At 35.7% G+C, this 13,441-nt stretch overlaps 1 protein-coding gene across 8 annotated transcripts in view; it reads left to right on the top strand.

The window, feature by feature from the left end:
* CYLD (CYLD lysine 63 deubiquitinase) overlaps window positions 1-13,441 on the top strand; it is a 65,487-nt gene that overhangs the window by 14,155 nt on the left and 37,891 nt on the right. The window lies entirely within an intron of this gene.

The raw sequence follows: 13,441 nt of genomic DNA, 5'->3' as shown, positions 1-13,441 counted from the left end.
CTGTAGCCAAGAAGGTACTAGGCCCTGAGTTAATTACTTACACTTTTTTACATTCATAACAAACTTATAATATAGGTCTTAATGATCCCCATTTTCTGATAAAAAGCTGAGGCTCGGATGGACAAAAATTGCCAATATCAGAGTAAATGGTAGAGCCAGAACTCAAATCCAGACTTGTCTGATTAGAAAGCTGTGCTCTTTTCAGTACCTCTCCACCCCAAATCCTGCCTGTATATTTAGGATGTGAAGACCTGCATAGAAAACCATACTTCTCAGTTTCACATGATACCTGGGAATATTGTTTCCATGGAGATATATTTTGTCTCTAATTCTATAAAAGCTGAATTTTGCTATAGCAAGGATCACAAATGAATAAGTATACTAAATTGTTTTCTTTTTTTTCAAGTCATTTCAGGTCCTCAGTTTCTTTTGTTCTAAAAATGAAGGGGCTAATACTAGATGATTCTTAAGGTTCCTTTTAGCCTGCACTGTTTGCCCTTCCTGTTTTCCTGTTGCTGGGGCAAGTAACCAATGCTTGTTTTTCAATTTAGGGCATGCTTTCTGCTTTAGTTTTGAGCTTTACAGCAAGAACGCATTAATTTAGTTGGAGATATAGAATTCAAATTATAGCTTTATTTCAATTTTACTTTGTCACAGTATGACATACTTTGCTTTACTTGATTTAAGTCAATTTTTAATTTTTTGCAAATTGAATTTCTAGTTATTCTGTCTTTTGCTTCCCTTTGAAACAAATGGTTTACATTCAGGAAAAAGCATATATGTGCTTGATACTTTATTTGGCAAAATTTAATTTACCTTTTCATGATTGTTAATGGAGAGATTACGATTTATTATTTTATGAATTAAAATACTTTTAAATATCATAATAAGTGCTTATGGTTTTAAAAACAGTTTAATAAAAAGCCATTCCTTCATTCAGATATTATTAAGCCCTTACCTAGATGATGGGGATATACTAGGACGCAAAACTGGTAAAAATTCTTCTCGTGTGGAGTTTTCATTCCAGTGAGTAGAGACAGTAAATATGTAATGTGTATGATCAATTACATGATATATAAGATGGAGAATGATAAACAAGGTGAGGAGGAAGGGAGCCCCAGGTTGTAGGGTGGGATTTTTCAATTTCTTATAGGGTAGTTTTGATGAACCTTCTAATAAGGTGATGTTTGAGCTGTTGACATGAAGGAAGTTTGGAAGATAACATGTGGATTCCACAGGAGAGCCTAAGGCTGCAGCCAGCATGGCCAGTTTGAGCAATGTGAAGAGTTGACTGTGGCTGTAGCAGATGGAGTGAGGGAGAAAGTGGTAGGAGCCGCAGTGGGAGCTCAAACAGGTAGTGCTAAGTGGGCTGCTGTGCGGATTCTTGGCTTTCACAGTGACAGAGGTGGGGAGCTATAGGTGGGTTTTTAACAAAGGACAACTCACCCTAATTTGCATTTTAAAATGATCTCTCCAGCTGCCTGTTAAGAATAAACTAGACAGAGGACAGAAACAGGGAGACCAGGAAGGAGATGGCTGTAGTTATCCACGTGAGAGACAGTGGTGGCTGGGACTGGGGTGGCATGAAGCGGATGGTGAGAAGTGAAGGATTTTGGACATAATGTAAAGATCACTAACAAGATTTGTAGATGGGTTGGGTGTGAGGTTTGACTGAGAGAGAGCGGAATCAAGGATAATTCCAAGGTTTGGACTGAGCAACTGGTAGGTCGGAGAAGCAATTTACCCAGGTGGACAAGACAACAGGAAGGGCACATGTGGGGGAGTGGGAGAAGTCAGAATCTTGGTTTTGATCATGTTAAAATTGAGACATCTGTTAAATAATTTCATTTGAATGTTTATGTTGTTATAAGAATTCATCTTTAATCCTTAAAAATGGGCAATGTGCTGATCATTTTCATATTTAAGCAACACTTGGTTGGGTACAGGGGCTCCCACCTGTAATCCCAGCACTTTGGGACGCCAAGGTGGGTAGATCACGTTAGGTCAGGAGTTCGAGACCAGCTTGACCAATGTGGCGAAACTCCCATCTCTACTAAAAATACAAAAATTAGCTGGGCATGGTGGCAGGCACCTGTAGTCCCAGCTACTTGGGAGGCTGAGGCAGGAGAATCGCTTGAACCTTGGGAGGCTGAGGCAGGAGAATCACTTGGGAGGTGGAGGTTGCAGTAAGCTGAGATCTCACCATTGCACTCCAGCCTGGGTGATAGAGTGAGACTCCATCTCAAAAAAGAAACTTTTCATTGTGGAATGTATTTGCAAAAGTGTATATAACAACATATATTAAGAATAATAATGAAGACTCATGAAACCGACCATCTAGGTTAAGAAACAGAATACTAGAAGTACCTTAAAAACCACCTGCATACCTTGTCTTTGTTATAATTGCAGTCTCTCCCTATGGGTGACCAGTATTCTGATTTTTTTCGCTAATTATTTTCTTGCTTTTTATAATTTAATTATATCTCTATAACTAAACAATATACTATTTAGTTTATCCTGCTTTTGAACTTAATGTAGTTAAAATCTTACTGATTTTTAAATTACTTGCATCAGTTACTTAAAATATATTTTGAGATTCTTTTCTGTGGACCAGGGTATGAATAGTTTGTTCACTCTCACTGCTTCATAGTATATTTCCTCGTGTGACTATCCCACAATTTGGTGCCCATTGTCATATTAATGGACACTTAGGTTTTATGGTGTTTCCACCTCCTCTTCAACACTTGGTACTGATTAAAATTTTTTGCCAATTGGACAGCTGAGAAATGGTATCTCAAGGTGGTTTTAAAGTTATGAGTAGGATCGAACAGACTTTTATATGTTTATACGACATTTGTGTCCTCTATTAAACATGTATGTTTTTTGCCTGTTTTTCTGTTGAGTCGCTCATTTATTGACTCATGAGTTCTCTAGTTTTATAATTTTAATAAAATTATTTTAATGTTTTATTATGAAAATTTAAACAGAAAAACTGAAAATTTTATATTGAGCATCTTTATGCATACTATGTAGATCCTATAATCAACATTTTACTTGCTTTATCATGTATCTGGCCATCATTTTATTTATGTACTAAGCCATCATGTTTTTTTGTGCATTTCACATGAAGTTGCAGATATCAGTTCACTTCCTCCTAAATTCTTTAGTGTGCATCTAATTAACTAGAGACAAGCATTTGCGGTTTTCTTTTTCATTTCAGATAGAATTCACACATATAATGAAATACATATGGATTTATTTGGGTTTTAACTAATACATATATACCCTTAAATTAGAAACCTCTATCAAGTTACTAAAACAATTTTAGTAAGAAATGCATTCATGTATCTCAAATCAAAATTAAAAAGTACAATAAAAAATCTCATTTCCATATTTATCTCCTCTGCCTCAGTTGCCTGCTCACTCCATCTTTTGTTTCTCACTAGTCACAGTTTTTAATCTTATATATCTTTCCAGTGTTTCTTTATAAAATATAAATATTCATATTCCCCCTTCCCTGTTAATACAAGAAGTGTACTGGATATACCATGCTGCCGTTTGCTTTATTCTCTTCATTTTATGTCTTAGAACTCTTTGTGTATTTGTGAAGAGAAGTTCTTGTTTTTTATAGTGTATAATTTTCCATTGTATGGAAAACAATTCTATAACCTAACCAGTTTCCTATAGATGGTTATTTGGGTTGGTCCTGACTTTCTGATATTCCACACAATGTTACTGTAACCTGCACATCACTGTTTCTCACATGTGCTAGCATGTCTGTAGGATAAATTCCCAGAAGCGCAGTTGTTTGACGAAAGGGTTTATGCATTGGTATTGTTCTAGATATTGCTAATTGCTTTCAGTAGTGGATAAAACAATTTATATTTCTGTCAGTAGAATACAAGGATAACTTATAGCTTTCCCATGAAAGTGTTTTTTTTTTTCCCTAATCTGATAGATAAAAAATATATTTCAGTGTATATAATACATTTACAAATAGAAATTTGCATTTCTTCTGTTGAGTGATGTTGAACATCTTTGCATATAATTAAGAGCAGTTTCTTTCTGTGAAGTGTTTGCATCTGTGCCTATTTTTAAGTCGAGTTAGGTTATTGGTCTTTTTTCTCACTGATTTCTTCATGTGTTAGGGAGGCAAACTCTTTCATGATGTGAGGTGCAAATATTGCCCAGTCTTCCACCCTCGTTTGTCATTTGTCTTTTTTTTTTTTAAATTGCTTATATCTGGTCATCCTTATTTCTTTTTACTGTGGTAAAATGTATATAACAAGATGTACCATTTTAGCAGTTTTTAAGTGTATAATTCAGTGGCATTAAGTATGTTTGCAATTGTGCAACCATCACCACTATCTATTTCCAGAAACCGTATTCATGATCACAAATAGAAACTCCATACCCATGAAGAAATAGCTCCCCGTCCCTCTCCCCCTCCAGCCTCTGGTCAGCTCTGATCTCTGCTCTCTGTCCATATGACTTTGCCTATTCTGGGTATCTCATATTCGTGGAATCATACATTTGTCCTTTGTATCTGATCATTTCACTTAGTGTGATGTCTTTTGACTTTGGTGCTTTTTGCCATACGGGATTTAAAAACTTTTTAGGCCATTGTATTTATCATTTTTGTTCTAATAGCTTCTGGATTTTGAGTTACTCTAAGGTTATAAAGGAATTTCCCTGTGTTTTCTTCTAGTACTCTGTGGTTTTAGTACATATCATTCTTTCTTTCTATCTCTATCTATCTATCTATCTATCTATCTTCGACCCATTTCTGTTTTATGTGGTATATAATGTGAAATATAGATCCAATTTAGCTACTTTTAATTTTTTCCACAGGTAGAAGATACCCAGTTGTCTTAGTATCATTTATTAAAAAAGGCCATCTTTATTGGTTTGAGAGGCCACTTTCATCATACTAAATTTCTATGTGTAGTTTGGTGTATTTATGGACTTTCTATTTTATCTCCCCAGGCTCAAATACCCACATTGTTCTTAATGATTTTTTAAAAACTGTATATATTCATGGGGTACAAGTACAATTTTGCTACAGCTACACTGGTATATTACACTGTGGTAAGGTCAGGGCCTTCAGCACATCCATCACTGGAGCAATGTACACTGTACCCACCAAGCAGCCTCCCATCATCCACCCCTCACCACCCCTTTGAGTCCCCCCATTGTTCATCTTTTCACACTCTGCTTCCACGTGTGATTCTTTATAATGTGTTTTAATATTATTAATACTAGTATCCTCTCACTGTTGTTTTGAATTTTCCTATTCTATATTGTTTTCAAAATAGTTGTCTTCTTGATAGTTTTGCATTTTCACATTTAAGTGTTTCACTTGGATTTGGTTTTGTACAGGATATGAATTATGGGTACAGATATCCAATTTGACCTTCCATGCTTGCTGTGTATCAATCAAGTTTCCAGATGTATACGTGTGGATCTTTCTGGGCCCTGTTGTTTCCCTACACTAAAGCCTATCCATAGCGTTAGAAGTCTTGGTAGCTGTGAGAGTACATTTCCATTGTTCTTTTTCATGATGAGTGTCTTGGCTATTCTTAGCCCTTGGACTTCGTTGTAAGTTTAAGTAGCAGCTTCTCAAATACTCTAAGAGAGTTCTGTTAGGATTTTGGAATTGCAGTTAATCTGTAGAACAATTGAAGGAGAACTGCCATTTCTATGATACTAAAACTTCTAGCACATGAACATTGTATAGCCTTTCATTTATTTTTCTTTTAGTAAAATTTTATAATTTTCTCCATGAAGAGCTTAAATGCCTTTTGATACATTGTAAAATAAAGCATATTTTCTAACTGTGTTGTGCTGTGTGGAAATACAATTGCATTTTTTTTTTTTTAGAAAACAGCTTTATTGAGATGTAATTTATAATTCACTCAGAGTATACAAATCAATGCATTTTAATGCATTTACAGATATGTGCAATTGTCAAGACAAGTTTAGACCATTTTCATCACCTCAAAAAGAAACGCTGTACCCCTTAGTGATCACTCCCCAAACACTTCATCCTTGTTAGTTGTAAGTAACCACCAGTCTACTTTCTGTCTCTGTATGTTTGCCTTTTCTGGACATTTCATTTAAATGGAATCACATTATATGTGGTCTTTTGTGATTGATGTTTTTCACTTAGCATGTTTTCAAGGTTCCTCCATATTGCAGCATATGTCAGAGTTTCCTTCCTTCCTAAGGCAGAATAATATTCCATTGTATGGATACATCACATTTTGTTTATTCATTGGTAGATAAATATTTGGGTTTTTTTCACCTTTTGGCTACAATGAATAATGCTGCTAAAAACATGCATGTACAAGTTGTTTGGACATATACTTTCGTTTCTCTTGGGTTTATATCTGGGAGTGGAATTGCTGGGTCATATGATAACTCCATGTTTAATCATTTGTGGAACTGCCAGACTATTTCCCAAAGCAGCCACACCATTTTACATTCCTACTAGCAGTGTTTAAGGGTTTTGATTTCTTTGTCCTTGTCAATACTTGTTATTATCTGACTTTTAATTCTAGCCATCCTAATGGGAACGAAGTCAATTTCAATTGACTTTTGTGTACTAATTTTTGTTACAAACAGTCTTACTAAAATGTCTTATTCACAGTTTATCTGTGGATTACTTTAAAAATATTCAGTCATTATAGTTTGCACATAATAGTAGTTTTGCCTCTTTTTTTGAATTATTTTTTAAAAATGGTTGTTTACTGTCCTAGCTAGTACCTCTAAATACAACATTGAATAGAAATAGTGATGGAAAGCAACTTGGCCTTTTTTCCTGACCTTAAAGAAAATGCTTTCAACATTTCATTATTAAGTGTGATGTTTGCTATAGAGTTTTGTTGTATTGTCATTTATCAGGTTAGAGAGTTACCTACTCTTCCTAGTTTTCTAACAGTTTTATCATGAATTGATGTTGAATTTTATCAACCCCTGTTCTCTATTGAGATAATCCTATTGTCTTTCAATCTGCTGACTTGCTAATATTGAATCAACCTTACATCCCTTATATAAACCTAATCTCCTCATGATTCATATTTTGCATGGTCCAGTTTGCTAGTATTTGCATGCTGTTTTAAAAACCTCAGTTTAAAAGAGATATTGGCCTATCCTTTTTCCCTCTTAGCTGTCCCTGTCTGGTTTTGGAATCAAAGTCATGCTTGTCTCATAAAGCACCTGGGAAAGGTTTATTTTATTTTGTTATTTGAAAGAGTTTATGTAAGATTAGAATCACCTATTCCTTGAGTATTTGGCAAAGCTTCTTTTTGTGGAAACGTTTAGCTACCGATGAAATATCCTTTAACATTTCTATTTGTTTTTGATTGTCTTTTGTAAGTTTTATTTTTTATAAAAGTATCCATTTAATTTGTTTTCGAAGCTTTGGACATTGTTTTGTTTATAAAAGCCTCTTCATTTTCTGTTCAACCTCAGCAGCATCTGCACTTACGTTCCTATTTTCATCCAAAATGTTAATCATTTGTGCTTTCTTATATTCCTCACCAATCTTACCAGTGGTTTCTCACTTTCATTTTTTCAAAGGACCAACTTTTGGCTTTCTTAATTCTTTCTAGATATACTAATACACTATTATTTTTACTGTGTAACTAGTGCGTTTTTTAGGTCTGAGCCCTTAGTTTTCAGCCTGAGATGCTTTTGTCTCCTGGGGACATTTGGCAGTGCCTGGAGATTTTTGATTGCCACATCTGCTTTAAGAGTACTACTGTCCCCTAATGGGTGGAGGCCAGAGATGCTGCTAAACTTCCTATGGTACACAGGGCAGCCCTGCACAACACAGAATTATCTGGTTCAGAACCTCAGTAGAATTGAACTTGAGACACCCTGTCCTAAGCAAATTCTAGGAGTTATGCTCATTTTATAATGTTAACTTGCTGGATGGCTATGGGGGAATCACTTGTAAAATAAAGTTTCTTTCATTATTTATGTATTCTTGGAGGGATAACCAATTCTGTGCTGATACCGTTTTCCCCAAAACAACACGGATAAATGTAATTTCACTTGTCTTACAAAATAAATACAGGCATACCTCATTTTATTGTGCTTTTCTTTACTGTGCTTCACACATATGTGTTTTTTATTAATTGAAGGTTTGCGGCAATCCTGCTTTGGGCAGGTCTGTCAATGCCATTTTTCCAATAGCATCTGCACACTTTGTGTCTCTGTGTCACATTTTGGTAATTCCGGCGATATTTCAAACTTTTTCATTATTATTATATCTGTAATGGTGATCTGTAATCAGTGGTCTTTGATGTAATTATTGAAATTGTTTCAGAGCACCACAAACCACACCCATAGAAGATGACAAATTCCACCGATAAATGTTGTGTGTTCTGACTGCTCCACTGACTAGGCAGGCCACTGTCTCTCTCACTTCTTGGGCCTCCCTATTTCCTAAGACCCAACAATATTAAAATTAGGCCAGTTCATAACCCTATGACGGCCTCTAAGTGTTCCAGTGAAAGAGAGAGTTGCACATCTCTCACTTGCGATCAAAAGCTAGAAATGATTAAGCTTAGTGAGGAAGGTATGTTGAAAGCCAAAATAGGCTGAAAACTAGGCCTCTTGTTCCAAAGTTAGCCAAGTTATGAATGCAAAGGAAAATTTCCTGAAGGAAATTAAAAGTGCTACTTTAGTGGACACATGAATGATTAAAAAAAAAAAAAGAAAGCCTTATTGCTGATATAGAGGAAGGTTTAGTTATTTGGAAAGAAGATCAAACCAGCACATTCCCTTAAGCCAAATCAGAGCAAGGGCCTAACTAACTCTCTTCAATTCTGTAAAGACTGAGAGAGGTAAGGAGCTGCAAAAGAAAAGTTGGAAGTTCACACAGGTTGGTTCATAAACTTTAAGGAAAGATGCCATCACCATAACATAAAAGTACAAGGTGAAGCAGAAAGTACTGATATAGAAGCTGCTGCAAGTTATCAGGTCTAGCTAAGTTAACTGATGAAAGTGGCTACATTAAACAAAAGATTTTCCATGTAGGCAAAACAGCCTTCTATTGCAAGAAGATACCATCTAAGACTTTCATAGCTGAGAGTAGTAGTCAATGCCTGGCTTCAAAGCTTCAAAGGATAGTCTGGCTCTTTTGCTAGGGGTTAATGCAGCTGGTGACTTTAAGTTGAAGACAGGATTCTGAAAATTGTAAAGCCCTTAAGAATTATGCTAAATCTACTGTTTCTGTGCTCTATAAATGGAACAACAAAGCCTGGATGATAACACATCTATTTACAGCATGCTTAACTGCATATTTTAAGTCTACCGTTGAGACCTACTGCTCAGCAAAAGATTCCTTTCAAAATATTACTGTTCATTGATGATGCAGCTGGTCACTCAAGAGCTTTTGTGGAGATGCACAAGGAGATTAATGTTATTTTCATGTCTGCTAGCACAATACCCATGTTGCAGCATATGGATCAAGGAGTAATTTCTACTTGCAAGTGTTATTTAAGAAATATATGTTGTAAGGCTGCCATATATCATGATTCGTCTGATGGACGGGCAAAGTCAGTTGAAAACTGCAAAGGATTCACCATTCTAGATGCCATTAAGAACCTTCAAAATTCATGGGAGGTCAAAATATTAACATTAACAGGAATTTGGGAGGTTGACTTTGAGGGGTTGACGATTTCAGTGGAGAAAGTAACTGTAGATGTGGTGGAAATAATAAGAGAACTACAACTAGAGGTGGAGTCTGAAAATATACTTGACTGAATTGCTGCAATTTCATGATCAAACTTGAACGGACGAGGAAAGGAAAAGTAGTTTCTTGAGATGACATCAATTCCTGATGAGAATACTATGCACATTGTTGATTTGACAACAAAGGATTTAGAACATTCCATAAACTTAGCAAAGCAGCAGCAGGCCTTGGGAGAGGATTGACTCCGGTTTTGAAAGAACTTCTATTGTGATAAAATGTTATCAAACAGTATCACATGCTACAGAGAAATCTTTTATGAAAGAAAGAGCCAACTTCATTCTCGTCTTATTTTAAGGAATTGCCACAGTTACTCCAGCCTTCAACAGCCATCACCTTGATCAGTCAGCAGCCATCCACACCACACTGAGGCGAGAGCCTTCACTAGCAGGAAGACTGTGACTCATAGAAGGTTCAGATAATCATTAGCATTTTTTAGCATTGAAATAGTTTTTAAATTAAGGTGTATACATTATTTTCTTTAACATAATGGTATTGCACATGTAATGGACTACAGTATAGTGTAAACATAACTTTCATATGCACTGGGAAACCAAAACATTTGTGTGACTTGCTTTATTATGATATTTGTTTTGTTGTGGTGCTCTGGAAAGAAACCTGCAGTATCTCCAGGTACCTGTATGAGTTTGTGGGTTTCAATTTTTTTTTTTTAATTTCCAAAGGGTACTTTTGAAAGCTCAATAAATAAATAAATAAATAAATAAATAAGCATTTTAGATTGAGAGTAACTGTTCTCTTTACCTACCTTAATTGCTTTTCTTTGAATTTTACATTTAACAGCGGAATGTAATTCATTATATTGAATAAGTTAGGAGACTAGGGAAATCATTAGTTTAGTGTTATAATTTGAGATACCTGAGCTGTGAAGTTGGCTTATGTATAATTGATTGTTTTTCTCTGTTGGCTGTAGAATAAATACTTGAAGTGCTTTCCCCCACACTCTAGAGCTGTATTTCCTTCTGTATATTTTTTCCACATCTCAATTTGGTTTGAAATGTAAATTATCTTGGGTTCTACAGTAGCACTTAAAAAGAAAAGCAAAGGAAAAAGCTACCCTTTCTATTTTTCCTGGAATATAACCTAACAAGGAATTGTTCATTAGTAGTGTTTATCTTAAAAACATTTCCAGTTTTGTTTTATTAAAATATTGGTGGAGGATTAAAATAATAAAAATTAGTTACATGAATATCTTGGGTGTCACTTGTCAGGCACACTTTGATCTTCTAAATCAGTAGTTATCATTGCCATTATTGCTGGCTCAGAGCAGTGATGAGAAAGGAAAAGAATGGTACTTTTTTTTCTTTTAAAGCTTGATTTTCATAAATCCTGAATAGGAGATAATTAAGAATGATACCAGCTTTTATAACATAATACACAAATTACACTTATTTGCCAACAAACAAAGCTTGCAAATAGACTTTAAAAATTAAAGTTGTTTAAATGAAAATTAATTTAGTTTATTTGAATGAGTCTTCATCTATCTTTTATGTCATCATTAGGACTCTTTTCTTGAGAGGAAAAAAATGTGTCTCCTTTAGTTCTTTAGTTTCTTTTTCTTGCCCAATTATCTTCATTTGTAAGACAAAATTCATATTTCCAGCATTTAAAAAAGAAAGATTCTTTTTGGAGCAGTTGAACAGCTGGGGAGCTTAGGAAAGAATTCTTTCTAGTCAATTGCTTGTAATAGTGGCTTCTGAAGGATACCTTTGACTAAAAGATGCAGGAATCTTAAATCTATTATAAAATTGTTTCTCTCCTTATTTCTGTTCTAAGTGGTTTAAAACACTGCTAACATATCTAATTTGACATTATGTTTAGGTTCTTGAAGTTGTTATGACGAAGCAGATCAATTAACGCCACTCCAAAATTATACATTTCTGGTTTTCTAGTTCAACCTGTGTCTTCTGTTCTAATTGTGGGGGTTGGGAGTATAATGCTATTTTTTGACGATCTCCACAATCAATAGTGAACATATCCATCACCCCAAAGTATGTCCTTTGGGATCCCTCCTTCTGCCTCTGCCTGTCCTCCTGTCCCCCACATTCAGACAACCACTAGTCTTCTTCATGTCAGTATACACTTGTTCACATTTTAAAGGATTTTATAGATGTGGAATAACTCAGGATACATTCTTTTTTGTGTGGCTTATTTCACTCAGCATAATTATTTTTTAATTCATCCATGTTGTTCTTTTTATTGCTGATATAGTTATACTAGTTTCTATATCCATTCACTTGTTGATGGACACTTGAGTTGTTTTCAGTTTTTGGCTATTATGAATAATGCTGCTATGAAAATTTGCATACAGATCTTCATATGGACATATGCCTTCATTTCACTTGGGTACCTACCTAATGTGGAATGGCTGATAATATTGTAGATGATTGTTAACTTAAATAAAACCCCCAAACCTTCCAAGCTGTGTTTCCAAAGTGGTCGCATTATTTTACATTCCCAGCAGCAGTATATGAGAGTTACGGTTCTTCCATATCTTTGCCAACACTTGATGTGATCAGTTTTTAAAATTTTAGCAACATCTAATTGTGGTTTTATTCTGTACTTCATTGGTGACCAGTGACATCAAACATCTTTCCATGTGTGTATTTGTCATTTACATATCTTCTTTGGTTTAGTATCTGTGCAAGGCTTTTGTCAATTTTTAATTGTTTCTTTATGATTGGGTTTTGAGAGTTATTTATACATTCTAAATACAAGCCCTTTTTCAGATATTTAACTTACAGACATTTCAGATTATTATAGATTCACATGCAGAGATAGGGATCCTGTGTGCCCTTTAGCCAGTTTTTCCCAGTGGTAACATATTGTAAAGCAAGACGTGTGCAACATCACAACCAGAATGTTGACTCTGATATGGTCAAGAGGCAGAACACCCCCATCTCACAGAGATCCTGTATGTTGCCATTTCATTGCCATATGAATTCCCTCTTACTCCTACCCCATCCTTAACCTCTGACAACCACTCATCTGCTCTCCATTTCTATAATTTAGTCATTTCAAAAATGTTACATAAATGGAGTTGAACAGTATGTAACCTTTTGAGACTGGCTCTTTATTTCACTCAGCATAATTCTCTGGAGATTTATCAATATTATTTTATATATCTATGGGTTGTTCCTGTTTATTCCTGCTATATCCATATTACGGATGTATCAATTTATTTAACTGTTTACCCACTGAAGGACATCTGGTTTGTATCCAGTTTTTGGCCATTATGAATAATGCTTTTATAAATATTTGTGCGCAGTTTCTTGAGTGCACATAAATCTTTATTTCTTGGGCATAATTGTCCAAGTGTGTATTTGCTGATATTTGCAGATTTAGTTTCTTCAGAAACGGCTAGGAGACGATCCAGGATGGCTGTTTAGGAACAGCTCAGGATTGCAGCTCCCAGTGAAAGCGCAGAGGGTGAGTGGACGCCACGTTTTTATTGCCCACAGACTAGGAAATTCCTGGGCGGAGGTGCTCCACGGTCGCCAGCGCGGCTGTTTCGGCCAGCGCGGCTGTGCCGGCCGGCACCGCTGCTTTGCCCCGCGCGGCTGCTTTGTCGGCGCCCCGGAGCCGCGGTTCTCCGTACAAAATACACCGGTCCGGGGGCCAATTTGGCTGGTGATTGGAGCCACGGGAAGTCACCCATATGCT

Source organism: Cebus imitator, unplaced genomic scaffold, assembly GCF_001604975.1.
Source record: "Cebus imitator isolate Cc_AM_T3 unplaced genomic scaffold, Cebus_imitator-1.0 Scaffold63, whole genome shotgun sequence".
Classification (NCBI taxonomy): Eukaryota; Metazoa; Chordata; class Mammalia; order Primates; family Cebidae; genus Cebus; species Cebus imitator.
The sequence above is the reverse complement of the archived record's forward strand: the minus strand, read 5'-3'. Positions and strand labels throughout refer to the sequence as shown.